Source organism: Castor canadensis, chromosome 3, assembly GCF_047511655.1.
Source record: "Castor canadensis chromosome 3, mCasCan1.hap1v2, whole genome shotgun sequence".
Lineage (NCBI taxonomy): Eukaryota > Metazoa > Chordata > Mammalia > Rodentia > Castoridae > Castor > Castor canadensis.
The window spans coordinates 148,607,363-148,631,134 of record NC_133388.1 but is presented as its reverse complement, the minus strand read 5'-3'; the positions used below and the strand labels follow the sequence as shown (position 1 = coordinate 148,631,134).

General features: G+C 39.0%; 1 protein-coding gene across 6 annotated transcripts in view; it reads right to left on the bottom strand.

Moving 5' to 3' along the window:
• The window catches only part of Wwp1 (WW domain containing E3 ubiquitin protein ligase 1), a 97,820-nt gene extending 90,518 nt beyond the window's left edge, over positions 1 to 7,302 (bottom strand). For 3 of the 6 annotated variants that reach the window (XM_020179173.2, XM_020179172.2, XM_020179174.2), the window contains exon 1: positions 6,665 to 6,864. The gene's annotated coding sequence lies outside the window, so the exon portion shown is untranslated. Of the gene's footprint in view, positions 1 to 6,221; positions 6,550 to 6,664; positions 6,865 to 7,112 lie in introns of those variants that run through there. The other 3 variants (XM_074068796.1, XM_074068797.1, XM_074068795.1) reach the window with 3 other exon arrangements.
• Positions 7,303 to 23,772: the final 16,470 nt, after the last annotated feature.

Genomic DNA, 23,772 nt, shown 5'->3' with positions numbered 1-23,772 from the left:
AATGACACCTATCTCAAAAACAAAAATACAAACAAAAGGGCAGGGGGAAGGGGCACCTCAAATAGTGGAGTGCTTGCCTAAGGAAGTCCTGGGTTCAATTCCCAGTACTGCAAAAAGAAAAAAGAAAAAAAGATGTGAGATGTGATATGCAGTTCTGCCCATACTAAAACTAAGCTACAACTATCCTTAGCAAATGAGTGGCCCACCTGTGAAGTGATTACAGCTTAGTAAGAATCAATAAACATAATTTAAGGGCTTATCATGATGAAGCCACCATGCGTCCATCTTACACAGATTATTTCAATTAATACTTACAAAAACACGCAGTAATGCAGACATTCTCTACATTTTGCAAAAGAAACTGAGGCAACATTGCTATCACACAGCATGGACGGAAACCAGATCTGTCTGACTTTAAACTATGGCTTTTAACCCATATGCCAAGAGTGCCTGCATTCTTAAAAACCTTAAGGGCCTACTTTTTTGTTGTTTTGTTTTTTCAGACAGGGTCTTTCTATGTAGCCAAGGCTGGCCTTGAACTTACAATCCTCCTGCCTCAGATTTCTGAATGCTGGGATTACAGGTGTGCACCACCACACCTGGCTTAGTAAGGAAAACTTTATACGGAGCAGGTTCACGTATCTAATTCCCCTTTCCACCCTGACTTAACACATGGCAAGTTGGACTAACACGTACCTATAGTATCCTGCTTCAAGTCAGGAGCTGAAAATTTGCTTCCAGCCGTCCTACTTAATCATAATTATGGGTATACTAAACAGCTATCAAAAGTACTTGTTTCCCTTAGTCAAATAAAGATACCATAGCTACATTTCTGTTACTGCTAGAACATCTTTTAACTACCCAAGTAACATAGGATAGAGAAAAGTGTAATCAAGAAATACCTGAAGTTAATTCTACCTGTCTCTTATGCCCTAGCCTTTTCTAGTTCTAAAATCATGTTTCTCAGTACATTCAGTCACCAGTGCCTCCTCACAGCCAATGTGCTATTTTCAGAAACTTACAAAAGAGATTTGCAGTAGGCTACAGGGGCCTATTTTTTAGTCCAATTCTTTCAGTGAAATGTATTAATTCACCCCTTCACTCAGAATTATAATGTAATAAAAACTAAACATTTATTTCCCTTATTTCACAATTATCCATGCCATTATTTAGTAGCTAACTTGAACTAAAAAATAAAAAAAGACACTACTAAAGCGAAGACAAAGTGACAGTAAAATCAAGTTAATGAGAAAGTGAGAAAAAACCCACCTAGCAATCAATTCATCTACTGTTTCAGGAAGGGAGGCGCATCATTGTAGTTCTTTGATTTCCATAAGAGATTCTAGAAGAGTATTCTCTCCACTACAATAATATCTCTACAAAGAAGTATGGCTTATCTCAACCTTTTTCAAGACATTGCAATTAAAAAAAAAAAATCTGTAAGGTACAAGTTGCTCAAGGATGGTTAGTGCCAGAGTGCACTGCCATGCAGCTCTGCTCTCTTACGTCCCACATTTAATCACAAGGGATGAGGGTATGGGCTTCTGCCTAGACCCCACAGCCTTCAAGTAGAATAAGTCAATCCTGCCCGATGTCAGTAGTATGTTTGGTCAAAGTGTAGAGGCATTGTGCGCGTGCGTGCGTGTGTGTGTGTGTGTGTGTGTGTGTGTGTGTGTGGTGCTGGAGACAGAACCCAAAGCCTCAGGCACGCTAGGCAGGTGGTGCTCTATTGCTGAGCTACATTCCAGCCCTGCTTGATTTCTAACCAAGGATAGGCCCTGCTATTTCCATCTGTGCAGTAGCTAAATGTGCTGTTATTTCCACTTTAGACTCAGCTTTGGCAGGCCAGGTTCAAAATTTAGATTGAGGAAAGCACTAAGCAGCTTCAGCTTCCAGAACAGTTTTTCAGAAGACTTGTTTTGTGTAACATAGCTGATGATGTATTTAAACAAGATTTATGATAATCCATTTCAATGGTGATTCATAAATTTGTGTAGTCCCTCCTCCTGAATCTGGGCTAAACCTGTGATTTGTTTTAAACAACAGAATCAGGCAGAAGCGATACTATCTGCGCCTACCCCAGACCTATCCCTTAAGGTCTATTTGCTTCTGCTTATGCATTCTCGTGAGCCGGATAGGCCAGGCAACTCTGCTGCAAAGGAAAGGGCTCTGAGACTAGGCTATTTTAAGTCACTTAGTTTTAGGGTCGTTTGTTCCACAGCAATAGATAACTGAAGCAATGCTTACCTGGTTCCTGATGTTTCTGCATAATTTGTTTAAATATCAGAGAAAAGGAAGAGTATAATTAATTATACTCCCCAAAAGAAGATAAGGTCTATGTTGTTCTTGATGTCAGTGACTTTACTAAGCTCCAACTTCTAAGAGAACAGCACCTGGCACAACATCTAGAATACAGTACATCAGTAGGTGTTGTGAGTAAACTGCAAGTTTAAGAAATGTCAAGACTAAATCAACAAATGCTAGACTTTACTATAACCTAGAAACTCTCATGAAACAAAAAAATTGTTTAAAGATTTAAAAATTGTTTGAAGTGTGTACTAATACCTTTTACAGTGGTATATCTTTTTATAACTGGAAAGCTTGGTATGTAATGGTAAAATCATGACATATCATTATATATACTTTGGAAATAAGATTATGATTCACGGGCCTCAAAAATATAAGGTTTCAAAGATTAGGCTTTTATAAAAGATAAACTTCATCTTCAGACGAGATTGGGCACGTTCAGGGTAGTATGGCAATAGATTAAACTTCATCTTCAAAAACAATTAAAATCAACAAATTTTCAAAAGGAAACTAATACCTATATTTCATTAATGTCTTTTTCCAGACAAGAAATCAACCTTTGCTTTAGGATAACTATTCTGTGGTAAAATACTTATAAATTTCAAAATTATCTATCAACAGCCACTGCAAATAACTTACCATTGCAAATACCATATTAACACAGTTCAAATCTATACAGAACAAAAGTTATACATATTCCAAACAAGTAAATCCAAACTCTTCACATATAGTCTACAACTAAAGCTCCAAGTAATAAATGAGAAGTTTAATGGGAAAAACAAAACACTGAACTAAGTACAAAAATATGGGCTCCCATTTTAGTTTTAATTTTGGTCACTAACTAGCTCTATACCCTTTGGAAATTTAACTTTTTAACTTCTTTTGAGCCTCAGTGTATTCATCTAAAAGACAATGACCCACCTAATTGACCCACCTCTTGACCCACCTAATTCTCAACTGTCTTAAGAATTAAATGACAATCATTATAAAAAGAAGGAAAAATGCCATATTAATATGTTGTAAGATACTCAACACCAGCAAAGAGGAAAATTTATGTGTGCTTTTGTCAAACATTTTGCTTCCATTTTGATTAGTAAACTAGTTCTTTGGATACCACTCATGAAGGACGATTTACTGTGTTTTCCAATTACATTATATTTTCATATGAAGAGCAGAAAGATTCCAGTCTTTCTAATAATTACAAAATCAATGTTTCTAGAGCTAGAGGAGAAACCAAGTGGTAACATGCTGATTAGCACAATGAAATCCCCTCATCTGATTAATGCATTAATTTTTTTTAAAAAAGATAAAGACCCCTGAATGAATAAAAGTATTAAGTAAAGCATACAAAAATAGAGAAAAAAAATCAGGTCTTCTTAAAGTTTTTTTTATGTTGCTTATATCACCTCTACTCTCCCTTCCCTCATTTCCAAATTGTGAAATACAAAGACTATAATAATTAAAATGACTGATCTGATACTGCTATCTGCTTTTCCATCAACCTAAAGCATCCCTCAGACTCATCAGCTCTCAAGCATATAGAAAACAAGACCAGCACACAATTCCAATGAAAAATTTAGGATTTGAGAACCCCAAAATGTTAAAGAAGGAATCTCCTGGAATCTTGTAATCTTTACTGGTGAGGTCGGGAAAAGGCATTAACTTACTCAATCTTTATATAAGAAAGAAAAGCAACGTCAGTGGACTTCTGATTCTACTTTACCCACTTACTAAACTTATGACAAATTAAATAAAACTCTTGGGCTGGTTTGTTCTATAATATAACTTAAATAAAAGCAAATCATTTAAGCTGCAAACTGTAAATCACCACACAAATGCAATATTGTGATTCTGGGAACATACACACTTTGTCTCTACAATACGAATTCTTAACAGTGAATGGAAGAATCTAAAGGTTCTATTTCTTTTAAAAGTTTCCAGTAATTCTGATAGCTGCCACCAGCTATCAGACTGGTCCATGGTTTTCATGCAGAAGCTTCAAGTGGTCCATAGGCTCCCCAAAAACTATATCCACAAAGCATAGGTGCTATGGAAATTTCCCAGGCCAGCAGATTTCTTTGGTTTCACTAAGGGTTAGTATTCCCCAAAAAGTGGTAGATTAACACATATAGTGAGGTAAAAGTGCTTCTGTGGATCTGGCACTAGTCTCCCCAACCAACCTGGATGAGAATTTGTCTTTACTTTCTTCATTTTCCCACTCATTAAATTCTATTCCCCTTCCTTTCTCCTTTCCACTACCATTATACCTGGCATAGCTTAGACCCTCATTAACTATGACCACAGCAATCAGGTTTATGTACCTGCAGGCTTTCCCTACCTCAATCCACACTACAAGATGCTACCAGATAATTCTTGTAAGACAAAACTTTTAAACTGTTTCATTCCCAACTCAAAAATCAGAAGTGGAACCCTTACTGCCTAATAAATCCAAGGTCATCAGCCTGGTATTAACAATCCATAAACTAGTCCCTCTGTCCTAGTACAAATACTCTGTGTTCCACCCAACCGTAATTACTTGCCTCTCCTCAAATGTATCACTGTGAACTCTCTTAGCTCCTTCCTTATGCATCTATCACCTTTCCTTGCCTACTAAATCAGTCATCCTTCAAACCAAGGTCTCAAAAACCAGTTCTATAAACTAATCCCTCTAACTCTACCTTGCCAAATGATCTGAGTTTTACCCCTTCTGAGAGCATTTTTGTATTACTTGTACAACTCATCTATAAATTAAAAAACAAACTTATTGTGGTGGTACACGCCTTGTAATCCCAGCACCCAGCAGCAGGCTGAGGCTGGAAGATAGCAAGTTTGAGGCCAGTCTACTTTCCTAAGCTGTGAAGGCAGGAACTGCTAATTGTCCTCATCTTTGTATACTCCCAAATATCTCACACAGCCACGCAATACATGCTTAATAAGTGTACAAGGAAGTAAAAGAAATTTCAGCCATTAAGGGTAAGCAGTAAAGATTACTACCTCTTTGAAGAGCTCAGAGAGAGACCTATCTTCAACATCTTCTATGACATCTTCTATCCTGCCAGGTTTCCAAAAGACCTTTTAATTATTGCTTTTCAAAACTATGGTGTCTTAGGTCTTACAAACAGTTCGGCATTTTATGGGAAGAACTACTTGAAAACGTTAATAAGCTATGTCCCAAAGAACTATAACATATACTTTACAGGTCTCAATTTCAGTAGCTCTAAACACAGGATCACTATACTTTCAATTTTAAAAAGATTAACTCTTTATGAAAAATTGACAATTTTCAGTCACAGCTAATACACTACTTTATGGTTAAAAGCCAGTCATGTTAATAAAAGAATGCTTTTCTTTTTTTTTAAAGGTGCATTTTGTTTGTACAATAGACTTGGTGAGGCTGATGAAGTGGATTTACCCATAGCAACTCTTGTAGAAACCTGCAGATAACCATAAACCAGGTATTTCAGGTAAAAAAAAAAAATCACCGAAGGAGGGCGGAAGATAACTGTGGACGTTATCTTTTTCTACACTATTACCAGTAGCATTTTAAAGCAGAAAGTCAAATCCCGTGCCACATTCGCCCACACAAAAAGATTAAAAACTTAACAGAAAGAGAAAACCAAGTCAAGCTCCTGGGAAAATATTTTACCCTCGAAGAGTAAAAATACAAAAGATAACTCCTCTTGTTCGATAAGGAAGGTTTCCTATCCTTACAGGAGTCAAGGAAACTCAACTCCAAATGGATGGAGTAAAGAAAGGACTGCATGGTGCGTGTGCATACAAAACTGATCCTTTTAAAGGGTATAAAAGCAATGGGCAAACTACATTTAAAATTTTGAAAGAACACTGAGGGAGAGAGCCTAAGTCACCAGATGAGGAAAGGACTAGTAAAATCTTGCAAGGTCACTGGAACCTACCAGGTCACGAAAGGTGGAGTGGGGGGTGGGGGAGCTGCGGAGACAGTGAAGAGCCAGGGGTCCTCAAAACACGTCAGAAAACGACGCCCTAGAGCTGGCGTCCAGGGCTGGGGATGGAGGGATCCGGGTGAAAGTCGGGGTACCGGCAGCTCTGGGGAGGTGTGAGGGAAGGAGGAAAGGTGGAAAGGAAGACGGGGCTGGAGAAGCTGGAGAACCGGGGCTGCAGAGTCACCGAGACACTTCGCTGCGCTCCAGGATCCCCAGCACAGGCCTGGGCCAGCGCCGACTAGGGGCAGGACCCGTGACCCCACCCCAAAAACTCTGGGCCCGGCTGCAGGAGGCGACCCGGGGGCGGGCCGTCCCCTGACTGCCCCTCACAGGTCCCGCTGGGGGCGAGGGCGCGGGGCTCCCGGTACCGCGACGCCGGTCCCCGGTGTCCTTACCCCGCGCGAAGCCGTCGGCTCCCGGCGGCCGGGCGGCCACCGCAGCGGCGCCACCTCCTGCGTCGGGCGCCCTCACCCTTCCGCGCCCAAAATCGCCATCTCGCAGCAGGCGCAGCGGCCGCAGCCACCCAGGCGTCGGCCCCCGCAGCCGAGGCCGGCTGCAGCCACTCGGAACCCGCACGCCGCGCTCGCGGGCACCCGACCCTCCCCCCACCCCCACCCCGGCCACGCGCCACCCCCAGCCGACCCCACGCCTCCCTTCCTCAGAGCGCGCCGCGTGCCCGCGACGCCGGCGCCGCGCACCACGCGCGCGCGCGCCCCCCCCTCCCCGCGCACGCCCGTCCGCCCCGGCACCGCGCCCTGTGCCGCGGCCACCCCAAGCCTCCCAACTCCGGACCCGGAATCAGGCTTCCTATGAGCATGCGCAGAGAGGGGGCACCGAGGCCACCTTTGGAAAAATCCACTTCTCCGGGTCTTCCGTACGATCCAGAGGAGGTGGAGGGCCAGCCAATAGGAGATGAGGGCGTGGCCTGAACCTGTGGAAGACGCGGGGCCGCCGTAAAGATTTGGAAAGAGCCTTCTCTAAGCTTGCCCAGGGTGTTTACTGCTGACTTGACTTTCCGGTCGGTGGCCAAAGCTTGTGCATGACCTCAAGTGAGGTCCTCGGGGCACTGGCGTTCTTTTCTCAAACACGTTACAGCAAAAGTAGGCTGTTAATGACTACTCCTTGACCTAGCTTAGTATTTAACTTAGAACCCATTGCAAAAGTAAATCATTCCATTTAGCAGATGAGTGTAGCAAAAGACCTGTAGTCTATTTTTATTAGTAATCAAATTCTTCACTCCCCTGCCACCTCATCAGCCCAATAATAAAGCTAATACTTTTCATAAAATACATGTGTCAGCGCAATTAATTCACACACCAGTCTCTCTTCTTCCATCATAACTATAAACTTTTTGAAAGAATCATGCACCAAGAACAACGCTGACACTCCACGAATATTTGTAGGATTCAGTAAATATCACTTGACTGAACAAATGCACATTCCCTTCCACTAGTTCCTGATCTCTAACTTCACACCTATATCAGGTGCTATCCACATGATCTACAAAGATCATTCTGAGAATGTCACTTCACTGCTTAAAATCGTTCATTGGCTCTTCAGAGCTTTTATGACAAAAATTAAGGTGATAAATTCAAGGATTTCCTGCTCACATGCTCTGTCTCTTCTATTAGGCAATCCTGTTAGAGACCTATCTTCAGAGATTTTTGAATGTGCTCATTCATCTCTGTACTTAAACATACCATTTGCTCTAAGTTTTCTTTCACATTTTGCTGTCAGGTCCCTTTAAGTAAATGCAACAGCTGCTTACAAACACCCTTCAGAAATACCATGTATAGTCCAGCAGCAGTTTGTACTCCTCCAGAATTGTGCAAGGCCTCCTTCTGCTACCTTCTCTGTGTCTCACTTTTAGCTCCCCCATTTGCTCCGTTTCCCCCAATGCTGTACAGAAGCTCCTAGTATTCTCCTAGTCCCCTAAGAACCTTGCTCAAGTCCTTGCTCAAGTCCATGATAGAGCACTTGTCCTCTGTCATGGAGCTACACCCCCAGCAAGAATATTTATTTTTATTGTTGGATATTTCTTCAGTTTCAAATGGACACTATTAAAAATATAAATTTTCATAAATTTTTGTCTAGGGGCTGAGATGTAGCTCAGTGGTAGAGCACTTGGCTAGCATACACAAGGTTCTGGGTAGGTTCAATCCTCAGCATCAGGGAAAAAAAGCAATAAATCATTGTCTGTGTCCTATTTGTTTTCTTAGGTTAAATCCTCAGAAGTAATCAAAGGGTATGAACAAGTTTAGCCGTTTTGAAACAAACTGGCAAGTTGCCTCCAGGAAGAGCATAGGTTTATGTGATACATTGCTTTAGATCAAAACACAGCTGACACTGCAGGTCACATTCTACTTTCATAAACTTAGGCACTTTTACCTTTGTAGACCTCTTCCTTCATAAAACAATATTGCAAATTTTATTTTCTGATCAGATTAGTATAGTGACAAACGAATTGACATTATACGTTAGAGTACTTTCTTTTACCTAAACATTTAATTTTTTTCCCTTTGATTTTTAACCCTGCTGCCACCTACAGCGATGAGATTTGGCCAACTTGCTTAATCTAATTGTACCTCAGCTAGAAAATTGGTATTGTGACACCACATGATATTGTAGTAAAAAAGTAAATGACTTCCTACAAGTAAAATACTTGTAGCTACCTAACACATAAGCATGGCATATAATGAATAAATTATTGTTGCTATAAAGATTATCCATTTTCCCAAGACACTATATGTGGGTAAATGTCCTTCTTCACTGTGTCCAAGTGATCATGATATATTTTCACATGAGTTAGATATGGTATCTTATTGTTGTTCCATTATTATCTATTTTTTTACTGGATAATTCACAAAAGGGCTCTTTATATAATATTAATGTTGATTCCGGATAAAACTATTGGTCTTTTCTATTTTTTCTTTTTTACCTCATATACCCTTTCCCATTGTAAGATCATATAATTATCTGCCTTTTTTACTACTTGACTATTCATTTTTTTCATTAAATAATTCAATCTTTTAGAATTAGTGTTGGAGTGATTATCTAACTTTTATTTTCTCTAAGTAGCTCATGATATTCCCCAGCCTATTTGTTAAAGAATCTTTGTCTAACTGAAGTGGTTCTAAAACATGTGCACAAACTTGTTGATAATCTTTCCTTTACAATCCGGAGCCTAATTCTCTTTCAAGTATGGCTATAGTTAGTGACTTGGTCCTAATAGATACATAAGGCAGAGCCATCACTTCAAAAACTGAATTGTGAAAAGGCATTATGGGTCCTCTCCACTCTTTCTTTCTCTCTCTCTCAGATCATTAGCAGCTGCCAAGGGTCAAGGTCACATCAAATGGCAGATAGCAAGGCACTGAGATACCTTGCCAACAATCAGCAAGGATCTGAGGCCTCCTGCCAGTTACCATGTGAGTGGCACATCATAGAAGTGGATCCTTCAGGCCTTAGGATGATTGCGCCGTGACCACAACTTCATCAGAGCCCTTGAACCAGAATCACCCAACTAATTCATTCTCACATTCCTGACCCATAGAAACTATGAAGTAATAAACACATATTATCTTATGCCTCTAAATTTTGGGAATAATTTGCTAACCAGAAATGGAGAAATATGCGACTCAAGGGGTTCTCAACCTGGGACAGTTTTGCATCTTAGGGTAATTTGACAATGTCTTGAGACATTTTTCGTGGTGGTAGGTTGGAGAGGTTTCCATTAGCATCTAGTGGATCAGAGATGGTGTCAAACATCATACAGTGAACAAGACAGCCTCCTTGCCTGACTCAAGCAATGAAGAATTACCAGGTCCCAACAGCATTGCGCTGTACCAAGCTGTCTACTTTCCCTTTCAGCTTAAGTTTCTTCTTCTACATGGGCTTGTGAAAAGAGGGGTTTGTGCTTCATCTATTACTCGCTTGGATGTTCCTTTGCGTTTCTCAACCCTCCTTAGTATTTCCATGCTCTCCTGATGGTTAAAGCTTGAAATTCATACGTCAAGTGTCTCTCTAGACAGTCTGCTGCTTTGGGGTTCTTCTGATGGTAGTGAAATTATTATGAGGCCAACATCAAGGTCTATCTTGATGGCCTCTCTCCTATTTATCTTTGTCAAGGACAACACAATTATTGAGTATATTAAACTTAAGGGTTGGCAAACACTTAAAACAATTATATTTTTGAACTAAATTATTTTTGGTGATCATATTAGTCAATGTTCTGCAGAGAAACGGAACCAATAGAACATATCCCTACATATATATGAATTTATTAGAAAATTGGCTCAGATGGTATTTGTCACTGTGACACAATCACAGAGGTTGAAAAGTTGCATGTTGACAGTCTGCAAGCTAGAAAGCCAGAGAAGCTGGTAGTAATGACTCAGTCCAAGAAGCCCAAATTGTCAGAACCAGGAGGCCAATGGACAGCTTGTAGTAGAAGGTCAAAGGCCCAAGAGTCTCCAGAAGACTGCTGATACAAGGCCAAAGAACCTGAAGTTCCGATGCTCAAGGGCAGCAGCAAGAGAAAGCACACCTGCTTAGAGAGAAAGATTCCCACTTGTTGGGCTTTTCTTTCTACTAACCCCACTTGGATGGTTGGTGCTCTCCCACCTTCAAGATGGTTATTCCCCCACTGAGTTCACTGACCTCCAGGCCAGTCTTCTCTGGAAGCACCTCACAAACACTCATATTTCCCACTTCTTCAGATAACCCTCTATCCAGTCAAGGTGACATCCAATCTTATCACAATGAAACTCTTTGTTAATTGATAATTGAAATACTATTTACATATATGAAAGTGAATCTGTTTTAATTGGTACATTTCAATGAATTTTGACAAATTAATATACCAGTATTATTAATACACAATCATCATGATGTAGAGCACTTCTAACACTGTTTAAAGTACCCTCAAGCCCTACCTCTCCAAGCTTCCGCTGGTCCTGGGCTACCACCAATCTACTTTATGTCACTGTAGAATAATTCTAGTTTTTTGAGAATTTGATATAAATGAAATCACCCAATATGCACTCTTTTTTAATCTGGTTTAGTTCAGCATATTTTAGAAGTTCATTCATATTCATATTCACATGCATATTCATATATTGTCTACAGCAGTCATTTCATTTTTATTGCAGTCCTATTCCATGGTCTGAATTTGCTACAATTTTTTTTTGTCCTATCTACGGACATGCGGAGCTCTTTATGACTAAAAATTCTATGACTGTTTGGTTAAAAGTCCTTGTGTGGATATACATTTTCATTTTTCTTGAAAGCTGAAAATGATGTGGTGATACTTAAACTTGATTGTCAACTCAATTGGATTGAGAAGTGCTTAGGAGATTAGTAAAGCACATCTCTGGGTGTATCTGACTGCATTTTCAGAGAAGATTATTTCAGGAGGAAGCTCCACCCTGAAAGTGAGCAGCACTATCACATTGCTTTGAGTCTAAGAGGAGACTTTGAACTTGGACTTTGGAAGAACAATGCTGTTAACACTCTGGGAGACGGACTGAATGCTTTTGTCATTATGAGATAGACATAAGTCTTTTGGGGGCCAGGAATGAAATGTTATGGCTTAAGGAGATGTGTTTGGGTGTCAAGTTTATAAGGAGTGAACTTGTAATGGTTAATCTTGATTGTAAACTTGATTGGATAGAAAAGCACCTAGGAGATTAGTAAGGTGCACCTCTGGATGCATCTGAGGACATTTCCAGAGTGGATTAATAAGGGGGGGTGTTTCAAACTGTAGTTAGCATCATCTATAGTAGGCTGGTGCCTAAATGGAATAAAAGGGGAAATTTCTGCTTCTTGGCTATGATGTAGGCTGCTCTGCTCTACCATACTCTCCCTGCCATGATGGACTAAAACCTCTGAAAACCACGAACCAAAATAAATGATCCCTCCCTGATCTCTCTCTCTCTCTCTCTCTCTCTCTCTGTATATATATACACACACACATACATACACATATTTTGCTCAAGTATTTTCTCACTGTGATGAAAGTTTGGCTAAAACAAATACCTAGAAGTGAAATTGCTGGGTCATATAATAATATACTTAACTTTATAAGAACTTGCCAAACTGTTTTCCAAGTGTTTATACCATTTACATTCCCATACAATGTATGATATGAGAGCTCTGGTTGTTCCATTTCCTCTCCAACACTTGGTAATGTCAATAATTTCTAATTTTAGCCCTTCTGGTGGGTAAGTGGTACTTTAATTTGCATTTCTCTCATGACTAATAGTGCTAAATATATCTGACCTGTGCTTATGGGCCATTTGCATATTATCTTTAATGAAGTGTCTGTTCAAATATTTTGTGCATTTCTAATTGTTTTTGTTTTCTAATTACTGAGATGTGCATATTCTGAATGTATGCTGTCTTTTATACCTATTATGTGTCAGATACTTATGTTGAGTGCTTTTTCCCAGATATCTCTTCTGGCAATCAACTTCCAAGATGGACCCCATTAATCTTAGCCTCCTGCGTGTAGTACAGTCCCTTCCTGTATGGAGCTGACCTTTGTGACCAAGAGGAAATTATAGAAGTGATAGGATGTGGCTCCTAAGGATAAACCATAAAAGATATTGCAGTTACTATTTTGCCATCTAGAGTGTTGCTTACTTTACAGAAAACAAGTTCCTTTGCAAAGCCCATGTAGAGAGGAACTGAGGCCTATTTAAATACAGCCAGGAGTAATCTGCCAGCTTCATGTGCACCTTGGAACTGATCCTCCAGCCCCTGTCAAGCCTTCAGGAGACACTCTGTGCTAGAACTGCCTAGCCAAGTAATTCTCATATTCCTGACCTATGAAACTATAAGCAAAAATAAATATTATTATTGTTTTTAGCTACTAGGTTTTAGAGAAAGTTTTTACTTAATAACAATACATTTGCATTTTCTTAAAAATGTGTCTTGAAGAGTAGACATTTTAATTTTGATGATGTTCAAATTATCAGTTATTTGTTTTTAGCTTATGCTTTTTTGTGACATATCTAGGAAATTTTACCTACTCTAACTCAGCACAGACTTTTTATGGCTTCTCCTCCTTCTCCTTCTTCTTGTGTCACTGTGTTGCCCAGGCTGGTCTTGGAACTCCTGGGCTTAAGGGATCCTCCTGCCTTTAGTCCCAACTACTAGGAAGGTTGAGGCAGTGCCTAGATGTTTTCTTCTTAAAGTTCATAGTCTATCTTTTACATTCAAGTCTATAATCCATTTCAAATCAATTTTTACATACAGTGGAAAGAAAAAGTTAATGTTCATTTTAATTCTAAATGGATATACAGAACCAAGCATGTTGGTACATGCCTATAATCCTAGCACACACAAGGAAAACCCAAGAGAAATGTAAATTTGAGGGCAGCTGTCAGCCTGATCTACACAATGACATCCTGTCTCAAACAAACAAAAAAATAAATAAATGGGTTTGCAGTTGTTTTACCACCATTTGTTGAAAAGAAAATACTTTCCCAATTGAATTACTTTGAAACTTTGGTTAAAAATTCATGCTATTTCAAGACTCCATTCCTTCTGTTAAACTCCTTATCTATTCTCATACAATGCTATGGTTTGAATCCATTCTCCAAAGTTCGTTGTGTTGGAAACATGATCCCCAATGCAACAGTGCTGAGCTGTGGAGTTTAGTAAGAGTGACTTATTTCATGAAGGCTCCAACCCCTTAAGTGTATTCAATGTTATTATTGCACGAGGGGGGTTGTGATCATGAGAGTGGGTTTTAAGGAAGGTGAGTTTATCCACTTCTTGCTCTCCTCTTCTCTTATTCTTCCACTGTGGGGTGACAAAGCAGATCCTTGCCAAGTTCTGGCACCATACCCTTAAAATTCCCAGGCTCTACAACCATGAGCCAAACAAACTTTGGCTCATTACAAACTGTTCAGTCTGTTGTACTGTAATAGCAGCAGAAAACAGACTAAGAAATACAAATATCACCATGTCTTTGTTATAATATTAAAAGTTCCTGAAATCAGAAAGTTTAAACTTCCAAATTTCTTCTTTTTCAAAATGATTTTGACTCTTTCAGATCCTTTGCATTTTTATGTGAGTTTTAGAATATGCTAGTAAATGTTTTAATTTTTTGTAAAACATATCTTCTGGGGTTAGATTGGGATTGTGACTATGTAGGTTAATTTAGGAGGAATTGACATCCGAACGATATTTAGTCTTTCAATCTGTGCATATAGTGTAGGCCTCAGTTTACCTATTAGACCTTGGTACTTTCAGTAATACTCAGTTTTTGTTTTGTGGTTTTGGGGCTTGAACTCAGGGCCTTGCACATGCGACACAAGTGCTCTACCTCTGAGCTGCATTTCCAGTACTTGGTTTTCTGAGACAGGATGTCAAACTATGTAGCTCAGACTGGCTTTGAACTCACAATTCTTCTGCCATGACCCCTAAGTGCTAGGATTACAGGTGTGTCCACATACCAAGCTATATTTTTCTTATAATATTGATATTACATATATTTATCCTTAGCTATGTTATGATTGATGTTATTATAAATGACATGCTTAGTTTTATTTTTAATGGTTCACTACTAGTGTACTTAAATGCAAATGATTTTTTTCATTTTCTTATTACCATATTATTTTGTACTGGAGGTACATTGTGACATTTACAAAAGTTCTTATAATCTACCATAGTTGAATTCACCCCCTCCATCATTCTTCTTTATCCCCATCTTCCCCCATTCCTGGAATAGTTTCAACATTCTCATTTTTCCATTTTCATACATGAGTACATAATATTTCCACTACATTCACCCTCCTACACCCTTTCCTTATATCTTCCTTGCTCCCACTGGTACCAACCCCTAGACAGGACCTGTTTTACTTTCCTATTCTCAGTTTTTGAAAAAAGGCATTTTTGTTTGCTTAAGATATCTGTACAGGGAGTTTTATATGACATTTCCATGTATATATGTATTATAACCTGAATTTATTTGTCCCCTCTATTTTTCTCCTTTCTACCTTAGCTTCCTTCTTATGGTGATTTCAGCAGTTTTAAAAATTCTGTATTCTCTCTTGAGTAGAAAATGCCTCAACCATATTAACCTTCTTCACTTCCTTCTTTTACCTTCCATCTTCCATTACTGACCTCCTCTTAGAGTGACCTGTTTTTCATAATATTGCTTGTATTTGTATTGTGTTTGTCTCCCACATATGAGAGAAAACACAGCGCCTATCTCTTTCTGACCTGGCTTACTTCACTTGACATGATGCCCTCTAATTGCATTCACTTACCTTCAAACCACATGGTTTCATTCTTCCTTGTGGTTGAATAAAACTCCATTACATATATATATACATATATATATGTATGTATATATATATATATAAAACATTTTCTTAATCCATTCATCAGTTGTAGGGCATCTGGGTTGTTTCCATAGCTTGGCTATTGTGAACAGTGCTGCAATAAACATCTGTGTTCGAGTGTCTCTATTGTATCCTGACTTACCTTCCTTCAGGTATATACCTAGAAGTGGAACTGCTGGATCATATGGCAGTTCTAGTTTTAGTTTTTTGAGTAGCCTCCATACTGTTTTCCACAGCAGTTGTACTAAGTTACATTCTCACCAACAGTGTATGAGGGTTCCTTTTCCTTGCATCCTCACCAACATTTGTTACTGTTTGTGTTCTTGACGGTAGCCATTCTAATAGGAGTGAGGTAGAATGTTAACATGATTTTGATTTGCATTTCTTTAATGACCAGGGATATTGAGCATTTCTTCGTGTGTTTTTAGCGATTTGGACTTTTTCCTTTGAAAAAGCTCTGTTCAGTTCATTTGCCCATTTCTTCACTGGGTCATTGATTGTTTTGGGACTTTAGATTTTGAGCTCCTTGTATACTCTGGTTATTAATCCCTGTCGAATGTATAACTGGTAAAGATTTTTCTCCCATTGTGTGGGCTGCCTTTTCAATCTGTTGACCATTTCCTTCATTGTGCAGAAGTTTTTTAGTTTCATGTAGTCCCATTTGTCAATGTCTCTTAGTTGCTGAGCCATTTGAGTTCTAGTTAGGAAGTTATGCAATTGACTTTTTAATATTGGCCTTGTACACTGGGATCTTGATAATGAACATACTAGTTCTAGTAATGTTCATATTTCTCTGATGTTGACATGCTAACAATCATATTTCTGAAAATAGAGTCTAATTTTTTCTTTCCAGTCTGTTTGCTTTTATTTCCTTGCCCTATTGTACTGACTAGAATATTTAATACAATGCTGAACAGAAGTGATGAGAAAGGGTATCTTTACCTTATTATTGACTTTTAGGGAAAGTATTCATCATTCTACTATTAAATATGATGTTACCTGTATGGTTTTCATTTATACCTTTTTATTTTTATTAGCTTGTATTAATTGTACAAAATAATGGGTTTCATTGTGACATTTTCATAAAATGCATATCATACTTTGATCATAGTCACCTGTCTTATCACTCTACTTCCCGTGAATGCCTTTAAAAAATCATGACTGAATATTAAATTTTGTTAATACTTGAAAAAGGGGAGGCACCTAATGAGATGATCTTATGTGTGTTTTATTTTTAGATTTTTGGTATGATAATTGAATTGATTGATTTTAAAAGTCAAACTAACCTTATATTCTTGGGATAAACCACATTTAGTCATGCTGCATTAGAGAGTGGGAGGGAGAGAGAGATCTTTTGTATATATTGCTGGGTTCCATTTGCTTTTTTTCTTCTGTGTGCATGTGATTCTGGGACTCACTCTTCATGGGCAGACTCTCTATTCCTGAGCAGTATTCCAGCCCTTATTTGCTTTAGTTATTTTTTGAATAGGATGTCACATTTTTCCTTGGGGCCAGTGTCAGATAGTGATCCTCTTACCTACAGCCTCCCTTATAGCTAAGACCATAAGTATGTACCACCATACCTGGTTTATTTGTTGAGGAGATCTCATTAAAACTCTTTTCTTGGTTTGGTCTTGAACTTTGATTCAACAAGTCTCATTGTTCCATTTTCATACACAAATACCTAATATTTCTACCATATTTGCCCTCCTTCATCCTTTCTTTATGTCCTCCTCCCTCCCACTGGTACCAATCCCCAGAAAGGGCCTATTTTTCCTTTCTGTTCTTCATTTTTGAAAAAAGACATTTTTGCTTATTTAAAATAGCTGTATGGGGAGTTTCATTATGACATTTCCAAGTATGTATGTATTATAGCCCAAATTGTTTCATCCCATCCATTTTTCTCCTTTCTACCTTAGCCCTCTTCTTATGGTGATTTCAATCAGTATAAATACTTTGTATTCATTCTTGTATGGAAATCTACCTCATTTTCTTCATCCAGTACCATGCTACATTTGTTACGATGGTTCTGTAGTATAGTGTGAAGTCCAGCATTGTGACACCTCCAGAACTACTCTTTTTGCTCCGGATTGTCTTGGCTATTTGGGGTTTTTTGTGCTTCCATATGAATTGTAGGATTGATTTTTCTATTTCTGTGTAGGATTACATTGGGATTTTGATGGGGATTGCATTGAATCTGTAGATTGTGTTTGGCCATATAACCATTTTCACAGTAGTCTAGTAATCTACACACATGGGAAATTTCCATTTTTCTAGTGTCTTCTTGAATTTCTTTCTTTAATGTTTTATTCATTGCAGAGTTCTCTCACCTCCTAGCTAACTCATAAATAGTTTTTATTTATTTATTTATTTATTTAAGGTACTAGGAATTGAACCCAGAGCTTTGTGAATGTGAAGAAAGTTCTCTACCACTTGAGTTTTGTCCTGAGCCCACAGCTGTTTTGAAGCTATTCTCTTCAATCATGTATCTTTCTCAAATTGTTTTCAGTAAAGGGTAGTTTGATATTTTGTCTTATGATTCTCTCTAATTTTGGATTAAAAAAAAATCCAAAATACATCCACGTAGCCACAATTCATTCAGCAAATGCTTAAAGACTTGCTTACGTGCTGTGCCAGCATTGCGCTACACAAGAGGGGTTTAGAGTAGCAAATTAGATGTATCTGGATCCAAAGGAGCTGGTATCTCAGCAAGGAAAGCAGACAGATACTAAACAAATAATTTGTAAGCACACAAATGTTATAAAACATAATACAAATAGTTCCATGGGCATCTGCAGCAACTCCTTGTATCTCCTCTTCAACATGGATCACTATATAGTGATTATGTTGCAAGTATAGCACATTTTGTTTTCTAGGTTATCTGCTTTATTATACTGTATATAGTTAATGTGTAGCACACATTAATAAATACACTATCAATATTACTGGATTAAATGAATGAAATAAGAAGTGAAGATTTCTTCACAAAATTTGCCTTTTATATTTTATTATTTTGATGCTGTTGCATAAAAATTGGCTAAGATGGTTATAAGGATTCTTCTCTTAGTGATACATCTGCTCACTGGGTGAAATAATTGTGGTGATAGTGTGGCTGATTCATGATGTCTAAAATTAACTGTTCAACATTCCAGTAGCACCCTGACCCATAGACTGTTGCTTTAGTTCCTGTGTAAAGTGAGCTTATTAGCCAAATCTTTTTGGTTATTTGCTTTTGGCAATACTGGGATTTGAAATCAGGGTCTTGACTTTGCTGGGCAGCTGATCTACTACTTGAGTCACACCACCAGCCCTTTGTAGTTGTAGTCATTTTTCAGATAAGGTATAGTGTTTTTACCCAGAGCTGGCCTCAAACCTTCATCCTCCTATATACATCCTCACCTAGCTGGGACTATAGGTATATACCACTACATCTCAGTTTGTTGGTTGAAATGGGGTCCTGCTAATTTTTTGCCCAAGGTGCCTCAAACTATAGTTCTTCCAACCTATGCTTTCCAAACAGCTGAGATTACAGGCATGAGCCATTGTACCTGGGCTGGTTATTTGGTTTTAATCAATAGATATCCATTTAAAATCCAGGTCAGTGTTGTACATGTTGGGAAGAGTTCAAAGTAAAATAAAACAAAGTTTGTGCCCTTATAAAAATTCTATTTAAATTGTCTGTGACCAAAGAAAAGAGTGATCATCTTTGCCTTTGAAAATAGAACCTATCAAGCAAAGTGTAGTGGTGCATACTTATAATCACAGCTACAAGAGGCTGAGGCAGGAGGATTGAGAGTTTGAGCTAGGAGAATAGCTAAAGTGGTAGAGCAAGCCCGAGGCCCTTGGTTCAGTTCTCAGTACCTAGAAAAAAGAAAATAGACTCTGTCAGAAAAGGTAGAAGTGATGGTTAATCCAGGTCTTGAAGACCTAGATTGTTAAGAAGAGGGTGAAGGAAAAGGCATGCTGGGAAGATGGAACAGTGGGTATACATGCAAGGAAGGCTGCCACCCTTTTCTAGCCCCTTGCAACCGATTCTTTATTGACATCCTTGTTCACTATTGCTTTACAAGTTCCTGCTTTCCTTGGTGAACTCTTTTGGAGTTTGGATTAAGATTCACAAAATATCTATCTTTAGCATGTCTACAGTCTGATATCTCTTTAGAAAATGGAAATATTTAGAATGACATTGCTTCAGCAATATGCAATTTAAACATTTATCCTCATCAGAGAAACAAGATCCTTTAGCCAACCACCTATCAAGCAGTAGCTAAACTTTATAGCTTCACTGAACCTTCATAGCTTCATGGTACATTGATCAGTGCCTTCCTTTCATCTAAGAAAATCTTTCCTCTGATCGCACCTATGGCTGCCATGTTTATAGCACAGGTTCATAAGCTCTCCAGATCCAAGAGCTTGTCATAGAAAATAAAACCCAGGGGGAAACAACTCAAAGTCTAGTTGGACCAACCAGATTCTCTTTCACAAGAATTTGATCTAAGATGTATGAAGTTTGACTTAGTAAGAAGTTGTAAGTGCTGGAATTGTACCATCTGGTTAAGTTGGAGTCAAAAGTCTCCATAGCAGGGCAGAGCCATATGTTAAGTCGAAGTTAACCAGGAACAGAAATGAAACCTGGTGAAAGTTCTTGACTACATAAAGGAGTTGATGTATAGAGAGATGCAAATAAGGGGAAAGGTGTGGTCCAAAAGGAAAAAAGAATGAGAGGGAGAGAAATATAGTAGCTTGCTTGAAGATCTTTTAACATTTATGAGGCCTTATGGTATTATTTGCAGGTGAATTATGTGAGATTCCCATTTATCCTTCAAATAAATTCTCTTTTCACCTGGGTGATTGCAACATCTTTCTCAGATCCTTAGGCAAATGATTTAGCTGCATAGCTATGTCAGGGTATCTGTTATAGTTTCCATATGAAATGTCCTCCCAAAATGTTCATGTGTTGAAGGCTTGGATCTGATCATTGAGAGGTGATTGCAATATGAGGGCCCTGACCTAATCAGTGAATCCCTGTACAACTTAGTGTTCAAAGCATAACCTGTAAACTTCAGTTAGCACAATTTTCTAGGTAGTATACATTTAAGGAATTGTAGGGCTGGGGTGTAGCTCAGTGGAAGAGCTTTTCTAGCATGTGTGAAGTCCTGGGTTTGAACCTCAGCACTGGAAGAGGGGGTGCGGAAAGGAAGGTATTGCTGGAGTATTTGTAAGGATAAGAATGCTGGCAAAAAAACCCATGGTGCTGACATAGCGAAGACACAACCAAGTCCTGCCAGGATGTCATCACTGTGGGGCATGTTCCATCCAAGTCATAATAATTAGATAGGGTTAGGTCCTGGACAGGAATAGGCAAGTTTGACTTGTCTCAGAAAGCAAGCAGGATAGTCCCAGTATGGCAGTAGAGAAAAGAGGTGAGGCTCAAGGTTAAATGGAATCTGATATCAATGGCACTCAGGAATCAAAAAAATAAATAAACAAGCAGACTGTAAACTAGGACATGCTTGGAGGGAGCAGTTATTTTAATCAAGCAGTGTCTGCTGAAAGAGGCCTATATTTCAGCACAGCTCCAAGCTACCAGACAGCATTCCTGCTTCTGGATCATAAGGAACTTCTTGCAGCCAACTGGAAGCCCCGACCAGTCACGGGACTTCAGAGTTGTCCCATAGGGGTGAATGCAGTCTTCTGTAGACTTCAGCTTTGACTTGTCCATGATCTCTCTGGGTCTCTGATGGGTCAGACTCAATGCAGCTGGCATCTTGGAGGTGATTTTGATTTACTGAATGTCAAGGTCAATTTCTATCATTTTGTTTTGGTTTAATTTCTCCATGACACTTACTGACTTCTTAAAGTCTATTTATTTGCTTATTGTCTGACTCCCCACCAGTAAAATGTAAATTTCTTTAGAACAGAAATTTAACTCTGTTTCTCCCCCAACATGATTGCTGTGTGCTTAGTACATTCTCAGTAAATATTTATCAAAGAAATAAACAGAAATCTGTGAACTTGGTGGCACAGTCATGGGCCAAGGGCTGGTCTGTACTACAGTCTCAGTCTGGTGATTCTGACAGTGCTTGATTAGAGTGCTTGCACTTGAAACACAGCTGGAAAACAACTGGCACCAATCGCCCACCCCTGCCACTCAAATTCTGTCCTCAGCTCTGCTAGTGCAGATTTTCTAAGAAGGAAGAATGGTTTATGTGACTGTTCTATCTTCTTGCTTTTGTTTTGCAAGCCCTCAGCCATACATGCTTTCTTTTTCTTCAGCCTGTTTCTAGGATGACTCTCTTACTCCCCCTCATCCCTGTTTTGTCTCTTTCTTCTCAACAAGCAAACTCCTTCGTTCTCACAGATAATAAAATGCATTTCTAGCAGGGAAGTGGAAGTGAGCATATTTTCAGGAAACAGCCGAAATTTCTCATGTACTTTGCTTTTTTGTAAAGCAGTCACATGGCTTGATACATATACAGCACTTGTTTACTAGTAACAAGCTGCCTCTCACAGCCAGTCACCCTTCCTCTCCCTATTTCCTTTTCCTCTCTTCTTAGAAAATTGTGTGAGCAAGTACAAACTCTGCCCAGCACTTCTCAACATGCATTGTGATCATATTTAATAGCCTGGACATTTCCATCCTTGAAGTGTATTTCTTTACGTAGTCTAATTAAAATGAAAATAGCGTTCTATCAATTGCAGAATATCAGCTTTAAAAACCAGTAAGGATTTTGCTTTAATGATTAAGTCAATCAACAGACACTTATTATATTCAGTATTCTGAGATGGGTAGTAACATGATACAGGGAAGCATAACTGAGTTCCAGACTTGCTAGGCCTATTGGGTAAGATAGGCCCTATGTTCATTAAAATAAAACTGCTAAAAGGGTTTAAAGGATAGGAATGAAAGATTATATTTATCAGGGCTGGTCACTAAGATTTCAGAGAGGAGATAGAATTTATGATCAATGTGGAGATTAGATAACGGGGATTTACAGTAAGAACTTCTTGTAAATACTGAGAAACTGGTGAAAAGATTCAGCTAACCTGAAGGTAGCCTGTGACTAAAACTTGGAAATATTACAGCTCGAATTGGGAAGGCCATTTTGCAAATTTGAGATCCTTTAAAAATGACCATATCATAAAAAGTCCATCTTTTCATCATTTCTTTCATGATGTTTCAGTTATTATTGCTGTATAACAAATTACACCAACACTCAGAAGTGTAAAACACCATTTATTATGGTCATGGATTCTGTGGGTCAGAAACAGGAAGAGGACTTGGGGAAGGGCTTGTCTCTGCTTATAATATCTGGTCGTCTAAGAAGACTTGGAATCAGGGTGACCTGAGGGCTGGGGGCTGGAATGCTAGAAATGAATTCGCTTCATGTCTGGCAGTGATGCTGGCTTTTGGCTGGGCCATTAGCTGGAGCTAACAACCAAAGCTCTTGCACGTGACTTCCTCATGTGGCCTGGGCTTTGTTCACATCAAGACAGCCTCAGGTAGTTACAGTGCTGACATCCTGGCACAGGTCTCCAAAGATGAGTGTCCCAGAAATAGGAAGAAAGTATATACACTGCCTCTTCTCACCTAGCCTCAAAGGCAAGCAGCATCACTTCTATCTAGTCTTTTGCTTATAAGAAAATCACAGCCCTACAACTAGGCTTCTGCTTATAACACTACTGAAACCATTCTAAGTTGGGTGAACTTTGACCTTTGTGGTGATGAATGAAATCTTAGGCAATTAATAGCTTCTCACAAACTATATTTTGTATTGTTTTCAATGGTGGGAATCAAATTCAGGGTCTTGTGCATGCTAGGCTAGGCAAACACTCTAATACTGAGGTTCATTTTCAGTTCCCCCTTTTTTTGGTGATACTGGGATTTGAGCTCCACTTGTGCTTGCTAAGCAGGCACACTACCACTTACTTGAGTCATGCCCCCAGCCCTTTTTCTCTTTAGTTATGTTTTAGTAGGTTCTTATGCTTTTTGCCCAGGCCCATTGCAACATCTTGCCTATGCCTCTTTTATATCTGGGATTATAGGCATGCACACTATGCTTGGCTTGTTTTTGACATTGGGGACTCACTAACTTTTTGCCTGGTCTAGACTCAAATCAGTCTTCCCAATTTCCCTTCCCCCAGAAGCT